The sequence below is a fragment of the Bubalus kerabau genome, chromosome 8 (assembly GCF_029407905.1).
Source record: "Bubalus kerabau isolate K-KA32 ecotype Philippines breed swamp buffalo chromosome 8, PCC_UOA_SB_1v2, whole genome shotgun sequence".
Lineage (NCBI taxonomy): Eukaryota > Metazoa > Chordata > Mammalia > Artiodactyla > Bovidae > Bubalus > Bubalus kerabau.
Genome location: NC_073631.1, coordinates 96,074,645 through 96,088,126, shown reverse-complemented (window position 1 = coordinate 96,088,126; position 13,482 = coordinate 96,074,645). Strand labels below are relative to the sequence as shown.

The 13,482-nt window shown below is 45.3% G+C and overlaps 1 long non-coding RNA gene and 1 other non-coding gene across 2 annotated transcripts; both read right to left on the bottom strand.

The window, feature by feature from the left end:
- Positions 1-6,631: 6,631 nt before the first annotated feature.
- Positions 6,632-9,682, bottom strand: LOC129658633 (uncharacterized). Its single transcript, XR_008717467.1, has 3 exons — positions 9,638-9,682; positions 8,883-8,961; positions 6,632-7,019 (listed from the first exon to the last, which is right to left on the bottom strand). It is a non-coding gene; the product is annotated as an uncharacterized LOC129658633 (long non-coding RNA).
- TRNAP-AGG (transfer RNA proline (anticodon AGG)) lies at positions 7,973-8,044 on the bottom strand. The gene has a single exon. It is a non-coding gene; the product is annotated as a tRNA-Pro (tRNA).
- Positions 9,683-13,482: the final 3,800 nt, after the last annotated feature.

The following is a 13,482-nucleotide window of genomic DNA, read 5'->3' as shown; positions in this document are numbered from 1 at the left end:
GCCGCCGCGAGGCCGGGTACCAGAGCCGGGTGCGCCGGGGAGGGAGGGCGGGCCGGCCGAGGGGGCGGGGCCTGGCCGGGCCACCTGACACCGCCCCCGCCGCCGCCCGGAAGCCGGTCGGCCGCCGCAGCTCCCGAGTTCCCCGAGGCCGAGCTAGCGGGCGATGGGAGGAGACCCGCGAGGAGAGTGCGAGCAGCCAGGAGTCGGCTGCGCGGGGGGACCCCCTCTGCTCCGTGTGCCAGGATCCCGTCTCGCTCGGTGATGAGGCAGGAAAACCAAAAGCATGGACGGATCCTCCCGGCCTGTTTCCTGAAAACACGCGAATGCTTTTCCACTCCTCTGGCTCCCTACGGCGCAGGGCGCGCCCCCCAGCTCCGCAGTCGGCGCGGACCCCGGCCACCCTCCCCAGCCTCAGAATTGCGTGAGGGCAGGAGCGGGGAAACTGAGGCCAGGATACGTGAACTCGGGGCCCTGATCCTTCTGTTGTCCTTGAGTGCGCCCCTCACCAAGCCAGAAGCAGGGACCCTCTTAGGAGCGGCGGCTCCGTGGCCCTACACAGTCCTTAGTGTCCGAAGGCCGCCTTTCTCCACCGCTTGCCTTCCTACGAGCCCTACTCCCGGTGGGCTGCGAGCATGACCCCCACTCATCCTGCACGCATAGCCTGTTCAGGGTGGGCACTGCTGATTTACACTCTTAAAAATGGGAGATGTGAAACTTCCGCGGGCTTATTTCACTTAACTTCATCATTCATTCAAGGAACGTCTACCAGGGGCCAGGTCTTGAAGAAGCAATTGTTCTCACATCTCTGAAGGTCTTAGCTAGGAAAAATATTGGTACACTTGAGAACTGGGGCGTCCCAGGACATCCAGAAAAGCACTGGGAGATTCCTAAGCCAGGGACACACACCAGTCCCTTCTCTCGCCCATCCACTCGCAAGGTCTTTGGCATATATTGTCTTTGTCACCGCCACAGGCTCCCAGGTTCACGAGCCCTCCATATTCTTCAGGGGAGAACCTTTCTTCACCTGGACATCCCCTACTTATCCTTCAACACTCAGCAGGGAGTCATCTCTAGGCAGCCCTTCCTAACGCCCCCTCCCACCCCATTATACACACCCTATCCTCCTTTCTTTCTAGGGCAGTGCCAGTCACTCAGGGTTGTCATGGTCAGGTTTTTAATTTTCTGTCTGCCCATTTTCTTGAAGACTGGGAAGCTACCAAGGTCTTCTGTGTATCTCTAGCATCTGACAAATTCTCTTACACGTAGAATGAATGAGTAAAGGTAAATCTCCCAACTTCACATCTGTATATTCTGCTTATCATTTAGTATATGATCTCACACTCAAGGAGTTCAGTGTTGCCTGTTGACAATAATGTTGCCTCTCAGCCTCTGTCTCTCTTTCCCTCCCTCCACACCCTGCCTCCTCTCCTCACCTTTCTTCCTCCCTCTCATACTCCCAGCTCAGTATGTGCTCAGAGAGATGGTGAGCACAGATCAAGATGTTTCTTGTGCTCCCTGGGGGATAGGGCTCCACTCCGGACCTTGTGGTTAATGTGATCCAGCTGTGGGGAAAGACTGCTGGGCAAGTCCACCCAGACCCCTTCCAGAGGGACTGCTGTAGACTTTAGGTTTGTCAAAACTTGGGGAGCAGAGTGCTTGTCAGGGATGGTGGAAGGGGTTGGCATCAGGAAGATGAAGGGCACAGGGTTCCCAGAAATGACAGAGTCTAATGCTGGAAGCAGAGTGACTCTTTGTTCTGCACCAGCCCAGCTCCTTCTGGTTCTGACTGACCAGCAGGGTCAGTTAGCAGACCTTGACTGCTGACCTCTTGGCTAATAGAGGGAGGGACTGGGAAGGCAGTTGTCAACTATAACATCCAAGGGTCCAGGCTCTCCTCAGGGAGCTCTGATCCTGAGTATTAGGACTAATCTCTCCTTGGCTCCTGGGTGCAGGTCATCATTTACCCTTGATTTGAGGAGTATTCAGGGGACACCTGAACCAATCTATTCTAGGGACCCAAATGTGGGTAATCCCTGAGCAGAACAGTACTGGGTTGAGCATGAGAGTGGAGATAGGAGGCAGGAGGTATGGGGGGAAGTGGACTGCGGTCCAGGGATGCATCTCTGAAGGGCTTGGAGTGCTGGGAATGCCAACCAGGTGATCAGCTTAGGGGGATGATCTGAATTAATCCTCATAATCCCTGGACCCAGGACTCAGCCTCCCTCCTAATCCCATCCCAGCAGATCATCCTCTCTGAAGACTGATGCAGCCATTTATCCCCATTTACCCTTATTTCTAAATACCTAGATCCTTTCATTAAAAAGAAAAAAAAAAAGAAAATCTTTTAAAGATGCATAAAGTACAATACAGAAAGTAACATAATAAATATCCATGCACTTACCACTGAAATCTAACAACTGTTCATTTCTTGACACATTTGATTCAGATAGCCCATCTATTATATATTTACTTAAATATATGTATTTACAAACAATGGACAACATATTGTCACTCTGGTTATTTAACTTATATGCAGAGTAGATCATGTGAAATGCCGGGATGGATGAATCACAAGCTGGAGTCAAGATTGACAGGAGAAATACCAACAACCTCAGGTATGCAGGGGATATCACTTTAATGGCAGAGAGTGAAGAGGAACTAAAGAGCTTCTTGATGAAGGTGAAAGAGGAGAGTGAAAAAGCTGGCTTAAAACTCGACATTCAAAAAAACAAAGATCATGGCATCTGGTCCTATCATCACTTCATGGCAAATAGATGGGGGAAATGTGGAAACAGTGTCAGATTTCATTTTCTTGGTCTCCAAAATCACTGCAGATGGTGATTGCAGCCACAAAATTAAAAGACACTTGCTCCTTGGAAGAATATCTATGACAAATCTGCTGCTGCTGCAGTCGTGTCCGACTCTGTGCGGCCCCATAGACGGCAGCCTACGACCCCATAGATGGCAGCTCCCCCGTCCCTGGGATTCTCCAGGCAAGAACACTGAAGTGGGTTGCCATTTCCTTCTCCAATGCATGAAAGTGAAAAGGGAAAGTGAAGTCATTCAGTCGTGTCCAACTCTTCGAGACCCCATGGACTGCAGCCAACCAGGCTCCTCCGACCATGGGATTTTCCAGGCAAGAGTACTGGAGTAGGTCACCATTGCCTTCTCCAATGACAAATCTAGGCAGTATATTAAAAAGTAGAGATATCACTTTGCCGACAAAGGTCCATCTAGTCAAAGCTATGAATTTTCCAGTAGTCATGTATGGGTGTGAGAGTTGGACTATAAAGAAAGCTGAGCGCTGAAGAATTGTTGCTTTTGAACTGTGGTGTTGGAGAAGACTCTTGAGAGTCCCTTGGACAACAAGGAGATCCAACCAGTCAATCCTAAAGGAGATCAGTCCTGGGTGTTCATTGGAAGGACTCATGCTGAAGCTTCAATACTTTGGGACTTGATGCGAAGAAATGACTCATTTGAAAAGACCCTGATGCTGGGAAAGATTGAGAGCAAGAAGAGAAGGGGGCGACAGAGGATGAGATGGTTGGATGGCATCACTAACTCAAATGAGTTTGAGCAAACTCCGGGAGATAGTGAAGAACAGGAAAGCCTGGCATGCTGTAGTTTATGGGGGTCACAAAGAGTCAGACATGACTTAATGACTGAACAACAACAAACAATAGACAATACTGGTTTGTGTGTTTTAAAAAATATATTTATTTTTTTAATTTAATTAATTTATTTTACTTTACAATATTGTATTAGTTTTGCCATACATTGACTTGAATCCGCCATGAGTGTACATGTGTTCCCCATCCTGAACCCCCCTCCATCCTCCCTCCCCATCCCATTCCTCTGGGTCATCCCAGTGCACCAGCCCCGAGCACCCTGTATCATGCATCGAACCTGGACTGGCGATTCGTTTCATATATGATATTATACATGTTTCAATGCCATTCTCCCAAATCATCCCACCCTCACCCTCTCCCACAGAGTCCAAAAGACTGTTCACTACATCTGTGTCTCTTTTGCTGTCTCTCATTCAGGGTTATCGTTACCTTCTTTCTAAATTCCACATAATGTGTTAGTATACTGTATTGGTGTTTTTCTTTCTGGCTTACTTCACTCTGTATAATAGGCTCTAGTTTCATCCACCTCATTAGAACTGATTCAAATGTATTCTTTTTTAAATGCAAACATTCATGCTGTTTCATATAGTGCCACTTCATAAATTTTAACTGCTGAATACTGTTTCATGGTTTGAATATACCACAATTTATTTATCCATTCCTCTGCTAATGAGCATGTTCAGTATTCTAGATCATAAGCAATGCTGTGATCAACAGTGCTGTGTGTGCCTCTTTGGCATATATGTAAGCACTTCTCTAAGGTAGATACCTAGAAGTAGAATTTGTGGATCATAGGATACATGCACCTTAAACTTTACAAAGTATTGCCAAATTGTTCTATGAAGCAGTAGGACCAATTTACATTCCACCAGCAGGGGCTTCAGTGCTTGTTTAGATTGATGAACATATTTATAAATCTCTTTGCTCATCATTCCTTCTTGCATTTCATGCCTTTCTTCTTATTTCAGTTTCCTTCTTATGAAGTGTATCCTTTGGTGGCATTTCAGAAGTCTCTGAGTGGCAAACATTCTCAGTCTTTGTGTTAAAAGATCTTTTATTTCAAAACACAAATGGCAATTTAGTGGGCATAGATTTTTAGGCTGACAGTTTTCTCTTGGCCTTTTGAAGATATTCTACTTTTTCTATAATCTTTTGCAGTGAATAAGAAGTCAACTGCCAATATAATTGTCCTTCTAGGTGAACAGGCTTGCTTTTAAGATTTTTATTTTTCTATTCAGTATTCTGCAGTTTCATGACAATCTGTTTATAAGCTCAGTTTCAACCTGAGAACCATGTCTTTCTTCTTTTTGGAAAATTATGGATCATTATCTATTGGAATATTACATTTCCCTCACCCTCTCTCTTTTAAGAAACTTTATATACATATAAACTTTATATGTATAATATACCAGTACATTGCATTTATCAGTTGCAATGTCATGTCCGACTCTGTGACCCCATGGACTGCAGCACACCAGGCTTCCCTGTCCATCACAAACTCCCGGAGCTTGCTCAAATTCACGTCCATTATGTCAGTGATGCCATCCAACCATCTCATCCTCTGTTGTCCCCTTCTCCTCCTGCCTTCAATCTTTCCCAGCATCAGGGTCTTTTTCAAAGAGTCAGTTCTTGGCATCAGGTGGCCAAAGTATTGGAGTTTCAGCTTCAGCATCAGTCCTTCCAATGAATACTCACGACTGATTTCCTTTAGGATGGACTGGTTGGATCTCCTGGCAGTCCAAGGGACTCTTAAGAGCTTTCCACAGTTTGTTGTGATCCACACAGTCAAAAACTTTGGCATAGTCAATAAAGCAGAAGTAGATATTTTTCTGGAACTTTCTTGCTTTTTTGATGATCCAGCGGATGTTGACAATTTGATCTCTGGTTCCTCTGCCTTTTCTAAATCCAGCTTGAACATTTGGAAGTTCACAGTTCACATATTGTTGAAGCCTGGCTTGGAGGATTTGAGCATTACTTTACTAGTGTGTGACATGAGTGCAATTGTGTGGTAGTTTGAACATTCTTTGGCATTGCCTTTCTTTGGGATTGGAATGAAAACTGACCTATCCCAGTCCTCTTCCTTATGAAGTATATCCTTTGGTGGCATTTCAGTGCAAGTCTTTGAAAGTGAAAGTGAAAGTTTCTCAGTCATATCCTACTGTTTGTGACCCCATGGACTGTATAGTCCATGGAATTCTCCAGGCCAGAATACTGGAGTGGGTAGCCTTTCCCTTCTCCAGAGGATCTCCCCAACTAAGGGATCAAACCCAGGTCTCCCGCATTGTAGGCAGATTCTTTACCAGTTGAGCCACCAAGGAAGCCCAGAAATACTGGAGTGGATAGCCTATCCTTTCTCCAGCGCATCTTCCTGACCCAAGAATCAAACTGGGGTCTCCTGCATTGCAGGCAGATTCTTTACTAACTGAGCTATCAGAGAAGCCCAAAAGTCTATGAGTATATAATATATATGTGTGTGTATATATATATATATATATATACACACACACATGTATATAGTGTTCTTTTCCTCATGTCTTTTAACTATTCTTTCATATTTTGTATCTCATTACTTTCCCCTTTCCCCCCTTATTTTGAACACTTTCGTCAGCCTCATCTTCCAGTTCATCAATTCTCTTTCCAGCTGGGTCAAGTCTACTGTTTAATGCATTGAGTCTTTAGTGGTGTATCGTTCATTTCCTAAAGTTTTGTTTTTTTTCCCTCAGTGAGCTGCTTTTCTTCATAGTGCAATATTTTCATTATTGTTTATTTTCTTGTCTTTCATCTTTAACACTTTTAAGAAAACTTATACACTGCTTGTCATATTTGTCTATTATGCACCATTCTTAGTGTGTTAATTGTCCTGTCTGCTGTGTCTGCCAATTCTTCCTTATGATGGATTGCGTTCTTGTCTAGCTTTTAATATTTTATTATGAATTCTTTTTCAGTAGGTGTTTTTGACTTGTCACTTTTTAGTGAGATTTCCATTTATTTAGTGAGATATACCTTGGGTTATGAAACATGCTTGGAGAGCTCTTTCCTGCTTTCTGTGGCTGTGTGGTATTCCTAGGGATTCCTGTGGTATTCCCAGGGAGTCCTGTGGTATTCCTAGGGATTTTCCTAAACCAATTTATATTGCATTTCTTGGCTTGAGGATTCAGCATCATGCAGATAAACCCAGAGGCAACACAAGCATCTTCTCAGGCTTGGACTTCAGTTTCTCAGAGCTGACTTATATTTCTTCCCCTTTTTTCTCTGCTTCCTTGAACTAGAGTGTGCCATTTTTAGTCTTCCTGCCATGGATAAGGTAGATCTTCGATGTTCTAAACTTTAATGTAGAAGGTTCAGTCCCGGCTCTTTGTGTCTCCTGGGCTGAGGGGACATAGCCTAGAACTGAAAGCAATATATCTGTTATCTGTGTCTGAAATAAACCATGGGCTCCTGTGATAGCTCTTTTCCTTCTTCCCCTCTCCCTTCTTTGTTTTGTATTCCTTTTTTCTTTTCTTTCACTTTTTGGCCACACAGTGAAGTATATGGGATCTTAGTTCTCTGACCAGGGATTAGAAGCAGAATTAGAAGCAGAATCTTAACCACTGGATTGCCAGGGAAGTCCCTTGTATTCCTTATTAAATTCTGATATCTGGAAATTTCAAAGTCAATTTTGCAATTGTTCATACTTTAGTTTTTAAATTCTGTTTTATGCAATATTTCTGTGTGTGTTTTAGGGGACACTAGGTGAAGGGAGAGCTACGTTAGTTCAGTCTGTCATGTTGTCAGAATTTTCTTTCTAGATTCTCTTTACCTTTAGTAGTATTCCTAATAATCCCTGTCGGTAAGGTACATTATAGTTTGCAAAGGGCTTTCACATACAGTTTCTGATTTAATCCTCCCAACTTTGAGAAATGAATATTATTGTTCCCATTTTACCAAGAGGAAAGCTGAGACTCCAAATTGTAACTTTGATCCTAGCTTTTGGACTTTGAAGCCAGTGTATTTCATAGCTTGGATTTTGCATGGCGGGTTTGCCTTTTCTTGACCTCCAACTCAGACCCACTCCTCAGTCCTGACCCCCTGCTCTTTCTCTGAGGCTGAGAGGCTTTCTGCCTGACAGGAGGCAACATTTTGGCTCTATAACCTTCTCAGGTTCCAACTGGAGCCTCGGTGGGAATAATGGGCTATCTACAGGACATGGCTAGTGGGGAAATTGACTGGCAGCTTGTCCTGAGTCCTTTATTCACTCACCACTGCATCATCTCTGCTTCTAACTTTAGAAAAGGCAGGCAGTGTATACTTGTGTGTGTGGTGGGGAAAAGAGAATGGAAAAAAAGAAAAATCCAGGAAAAGTAGGGCTCGTCCGGGATTTGAACCCGGGACCTCTCGCACCCTAAGCGAGAATCATACCCCTAGACCAACGAGCCACTGATGGTTATTCCTTGCCAGATGTGCCTTCTCTGCCACCTCAGCAGCAGCCACAGTCTGTGGTTCCTGGAAGAGTTTCTTCGTCCAGGCTGGCTCCCAGCCCAGGCCGGCTCCACTCCAGCAGGCCTCACCTCTCAGCGCGCTCTGCTCTTCCCCAGCCCACTGCAGGGACTGTTCCATCTTCCCTGTGACCATCCAGCTCTCCCCCAGGCTGCCAAGTGGAGTTCATAGGGTGCTGCTGGGGAAGGGCAGAGAAGGGGCCAGGCTCCCCCAGCTGCCCTTGTGAGAAGCCCAGGGCTGAGGGGAGCCAGTTTGGTGTCTCCCGCACCCAGAATGAACCATTCTTCTTTCTTATCTCATGATTAGACCACCAGAAAAAATCCTCCAAACTCATCAGTCTCCTACATGGGGACCGAGAAACCTGTCCTCGATCACCCTTGATTAGGTGATAGTTGCTAAATGACTCAGTTTCTTCATCTGTCAGTTGGGGAAGGAACACTTGCCCTGTCTCACAGGGTCATTTGAGGATCAGGTGAGAAAACATAAGTGAAAGCACTCTACAGGGACTTCCCTGGTGGCCCAGGGGTTAAGACTCCCACTTCCAGTGCAGAGGGTCGGGTTTGATCCCTGGTCGGGGAACTAAGATCCCGCATGTCTTGTAGCCAAAAAGCCAAAACATAAAACAGAAACAATAACTGTAACAAATTCAATAGACTTAAAAAAGAAAGAAAGTATGCTGCAAACTGTAAAGTGCTGGAAAAGGAAAGGAGTTATAATGATGTAATCTGAGGGCAGGGAAAAAAATACACTCTAGGAGACCTGCCACTTAATGCTTACGGTAGGGTGAGCGGTGTGATCTGCGCTTTACAGCTCCTTCTTAACTTCATGGCAGCCTTGTGAGATAGCTGTCACCCCACTGTAAGAAAATGAAACTTGGCAAAACTCAGCTTACACGGATCACATTTATCTGAATCCAAAGCCTGTTTTAAACACAGTACACATGCTACCCAGACTTTCTAGAAAACCAAAAATGGGAATACATTCTGTAAATACACACACTCCCTCCCTCACCCTGGCCTGCCCTGTTCATCCTATCCAGGGAGGCTGCAGGGACGAGCTGGCCAATCAGCTAAGGGTGGCCAGGGTGGGGTTCTTCAAGCTGGGGTTCCCCAAATGAGAGAGAGGCAGGAGGTCACCCCTCTAGAAACTGGGGCCTTGTAGGAGACCCAGGAGGCTCCAGCACGGCACCACACCCATCACATCCCAGGACGCTTGCTTGCTTCCAGGGGTGGGGCTGCCCCCTAGGAAGCTGGGAGCTTCTGGGGGGACAGAGATCTATCTTATTGATCTCTGGATCTAGGCTGGCATCTGGCACTTGGCCATACTGCTGACAAAACAAATGACTCCCAAGCACTTCTGTGTGCCTGGCCTTCGGTAAGCACTCTATCAGATTAATCTCATCTCACCCTCACAGCACAGTTGCTGCTGCAGATATCTCTCAGCAAATGACTGTGGAATAAATGAGTGCAAGAATGAAGAAAGAAAGTCAGGGGTGTACACAAAAAAACCCACCAGGGGCAACAGATACTCACCTGGATCGAGGTAAAAACCATAAGCCTGAAGAAACCCTCTCCACCATCCACGTAAAAATAGGCTTCCTAATAAACCACCCTCTTCTCTTGGATAGGAGGAAGAATGGTTCTCACTTTAGAGAACAGATTGGCCAACATTCCTTTGTACTCAGGGGATCAAATTTTATTATCTCCATCCAGGAGTGTCTGGACCAGATGACTGACTCAGCTAACTAGTCATGGCCAGAGAGAAAATCAACAGCTCATCTATTCTCAAACCAAAGGGACTTTTTTGGGTAATTGTTCCCCAGCTTCAAACTGGCTTATAAATAAAAGCCACTCAACGCGTCATTCCATTACCTCAGTATGCATTCCCTAATTGTTTCTCTCGCTGGGTGTGCCAGGGAGTGAGGTGGCTCCTAGTAAGGGCTCCAGGGGGAATTTGCGGAGAATGTTTCAGGGCTGAGACTGGGGTTGGGTCCCAGCCCAGGCTTCTTTCTGGGGGAGTTGATGGAATTTGAGGCCAGATCCTTCTCAGTGTGGGCGGTCTTGAGCAGTGTCCTGCCTAGTCAATACCAGTAAACCCTTCTTTGCCCAGAGCCATAAGACACTCTTCCAGTCCAGCGTTTCTCATGATGTACTCTGCATATAAGTTAAATAAACAGGGTGACAATATACAGCCTTGACGAACTCCTTTTCCTATGTGGAACCAGTCTGTTGTTCCTTGGCCAGCTCTAACTGTTGCTTCCTGACCTGCATACAAATTTCTCAAGAGGCAGATCAGGTGGTCTAGTATTTCCATCTCTTTCAGAATTTTCCACAGTTTATTGTGATCCACACAGTTAAAGGCTTTGGCATAGTCAATAAAGCAGAAATAGATGCTTTTCTGGAACTCTCTTGCTTTTTCCATGATCTAGCAGATGTTGGCAATTTGATCTCTGGTTCCTCTGCCTTTTCTAAAACCAGCTTGAACATCAGGAAGTTCACGGTTCACATATTGCTGAAGTCTGGCTTGGAGAATTTTGAGCATTACTTTACTAGCGTGTGAGATGAGTGCAATTGTGCGGTAGTTTGAGCAATCTTTGGCATTGCCTTCCTTTGGGATTGGAATGAAAACTGACCTTTTCCAGTCCTGTGGCCACTGCTGAGTTTTCCAAATGTGCTGGCATCTTGAGTGTAGCACCTTCACAGCATCATCTTTCAGGATTTGAAATAGCAGCTACCCACTCTAGTATTCTTGAATAGCTATCCACTCCAGTATTCTTGAGGCTTCCCTGGTGGCTCTCGGATGGTATAGAATCTGCCCACAATGTGGGGGATCTGGGTTCAATACATGGATCAGGAAGGTATTCTCATCCCCTGAAGAATGGGAATGGCAACCCACTCTAGAATTCTTGCCTGGGAAATCCCATGGACAGAGGAGCCTGGCAGGCTACAGTCTATGGTGTCACACAGAGTCAAACACAACTGAGCATGAAATGTGTTTTAGTAGTTTTAGCTTCTTTGCCAAGAGCCATAAGACATCCTTTTCCCACCCGCACACTTCCAAATGCCTCCAAGATGGTGGGTCAGGGAGAGGATCGCTTTCCTGGTGGCAATCCGTTGGCATCTACCATGCGTTGATTTCCAAAGTGACTGTGTCCTGGCTCTAAGCAGTAGGAGTTCAGGCCCTCGGTGACTCATTTGTCTCTACATTTCAAGGCCAGCAGATTAAATTCTCTAGGGAGAGTCATGATTCTGCCTCGGGGTGGGGATAGGGGATGGGGGTGGTTTCTGTCCTTTCCTCCCAGATATGATGATGGCATTTGTTCAAGTAAACCTTGGATGATTTCTCATTTTCAAAAGAGCATGTGTGAACCTTTCCCTTATCTCACCACGTCTTTGGAGAGCGACGGGTCAGTATTTAACAGACAACGTTGTCACAACACATCATTTCAAGCTCGTTGTCACCTCCTATGCAGGAAAAACACAGCAAAAAGCGAACACTGGTTGCTTCTGGAGAGGGGGATTGGGAGCCTGGGTGGGAAAGAAATGTATTGTTCACTGTATATTCTTTTGTACTTTTTGAATTTTGAGCCCCTGGCATATACAATCCACTCAAAACAGGAATTAAACGATAAAACACTAAGTGGAGAGAAGCAATGAGTCAAGCCTCCAGAGAGCTGAAATGTCCTGTGGATCAGAGCAGCCTGGCAGAGCTGGTATTTGGCCCCCCGGGGAATGGTTCTGGTTTGTGTCCTGTTCTGAATCCACGCCTTGTGTGGCGCCTATACTGAAGGTACTCTCAGCAGTAGACCCGGGCCAGTGAAGCTGGTGCTTGTGCTACTCAGGAATGTTGTTAAGGACCTTGTTTATTATATCACACCGATGTCTCCTCTGTGAACCCCCCTCTTTGCCTCACATAATCCGAAGAATGGTTAGTTTGTGTTTGCTTTCTGGACATTGAATTTTGTAAATGGGGCCCCTGGGGAAGCACGAACGTGTGGTCCATCAATAGCGAGCTCCCGGAGTAGTTGTATTTCACTCTCGCCCCTGAACTTGCTTCTGTTGTTTCTCTCTCTCTCTCTTTTTTTTTTTGTTTGCTTTCACATTTGATTAATAATTTCTCATTTACCCTATATAGTTCTGTAAGCCTTCCTTAAACTATCTCTGGAAAAGGTGGGAGTATATATGAATACACTACTAAGGACAATAGGGGGATAAAAACCCTGAAACAAATCAGAAAATCTCCTCTTTCACTAAGGCTTTCTTTCTTTCTTTTTCTCTGGATAATTAGAAGTACTAGAAAAACATAATTTCTCTTAATTCTTTTCCATTTGGTTCTGGGCATTTATAAGTTCAACTTGAAATCACTGGTTCTCAATTGGAGGGGAGAGGAGCAGGGGGCAATTTTGCCTCTTGGGGGGCCATCTGTGTCTGGAGACATGACTGGTTATTATCACGGGGGTGACGGTGGTGCTGTCATCATCCAGAGGCCAGGGATGCTGTTAAACATCTTCCATTGCACAAGACAACCACCCCCATCCCGATCCCCCCAGATCATCCAGTGTGGCGGTAGTGCTGAGGCTGAGAAAACCCTGGTCTAAATGCACCTGATGTGATATTCTGTAAAGCCTCAGTGTATTGTCATGTTCCTAAACTAATAACCCTAAATATGAAAAGGGCACAGTATTGTATATTAAATATACAGTTGCCCTTTAAATACACAGGGGGATTGGTAAGGACCCCCTGCAGACACCCAAATCCTCTGATGTTCAAGTCCCTTATATAAAATAGCATAGTGCTTGCATATATTCTCACACATTCTCTTGGATACTTGAAATTATCTCTAGACTACTGACAATACCTAATACTTATAATACCTTGTAAATAGTTATAAATACAATGTGAATGCTATGTGAATAGTTGCCTGCATAAGGCAATTTTAAGTTTTGGGTTTTGGAATTTTCTGGAATTTTTAAATATTTTGGTTGACCCTTGCAGAAGCAGAGGGTCCACCATATCTAAAATGTCTCCAGTTTTTATATCATTACCCTTCTCCTTTACCACTTGTCCTCTCCTTAAAATCTCCCTTCCTCCTACTCCATGGCTTCAATGACTGGAAATTTTTTATCTCTTGCCAGTGAGACTCTATGCTTGAGCAAGGCTCAGTTGGCCTCAGCCCCACAGGGGCATTTGCCTCCTTTTAACTGTGGCTACGTTGCCCTCAGCTGGGACCCATTGCCCCTTCTTCTGATGTGGGGTGGAATAGAGAGGAAAACACTGTCTGGGAAGTTGTCAGGACAGTAGAGGGAGAGGCTAAAGATGCAGCCACTTGGCCTGAGGAGTGGGAGTAAGAGGCCTCTCTTACCCATAACGGTTGGACT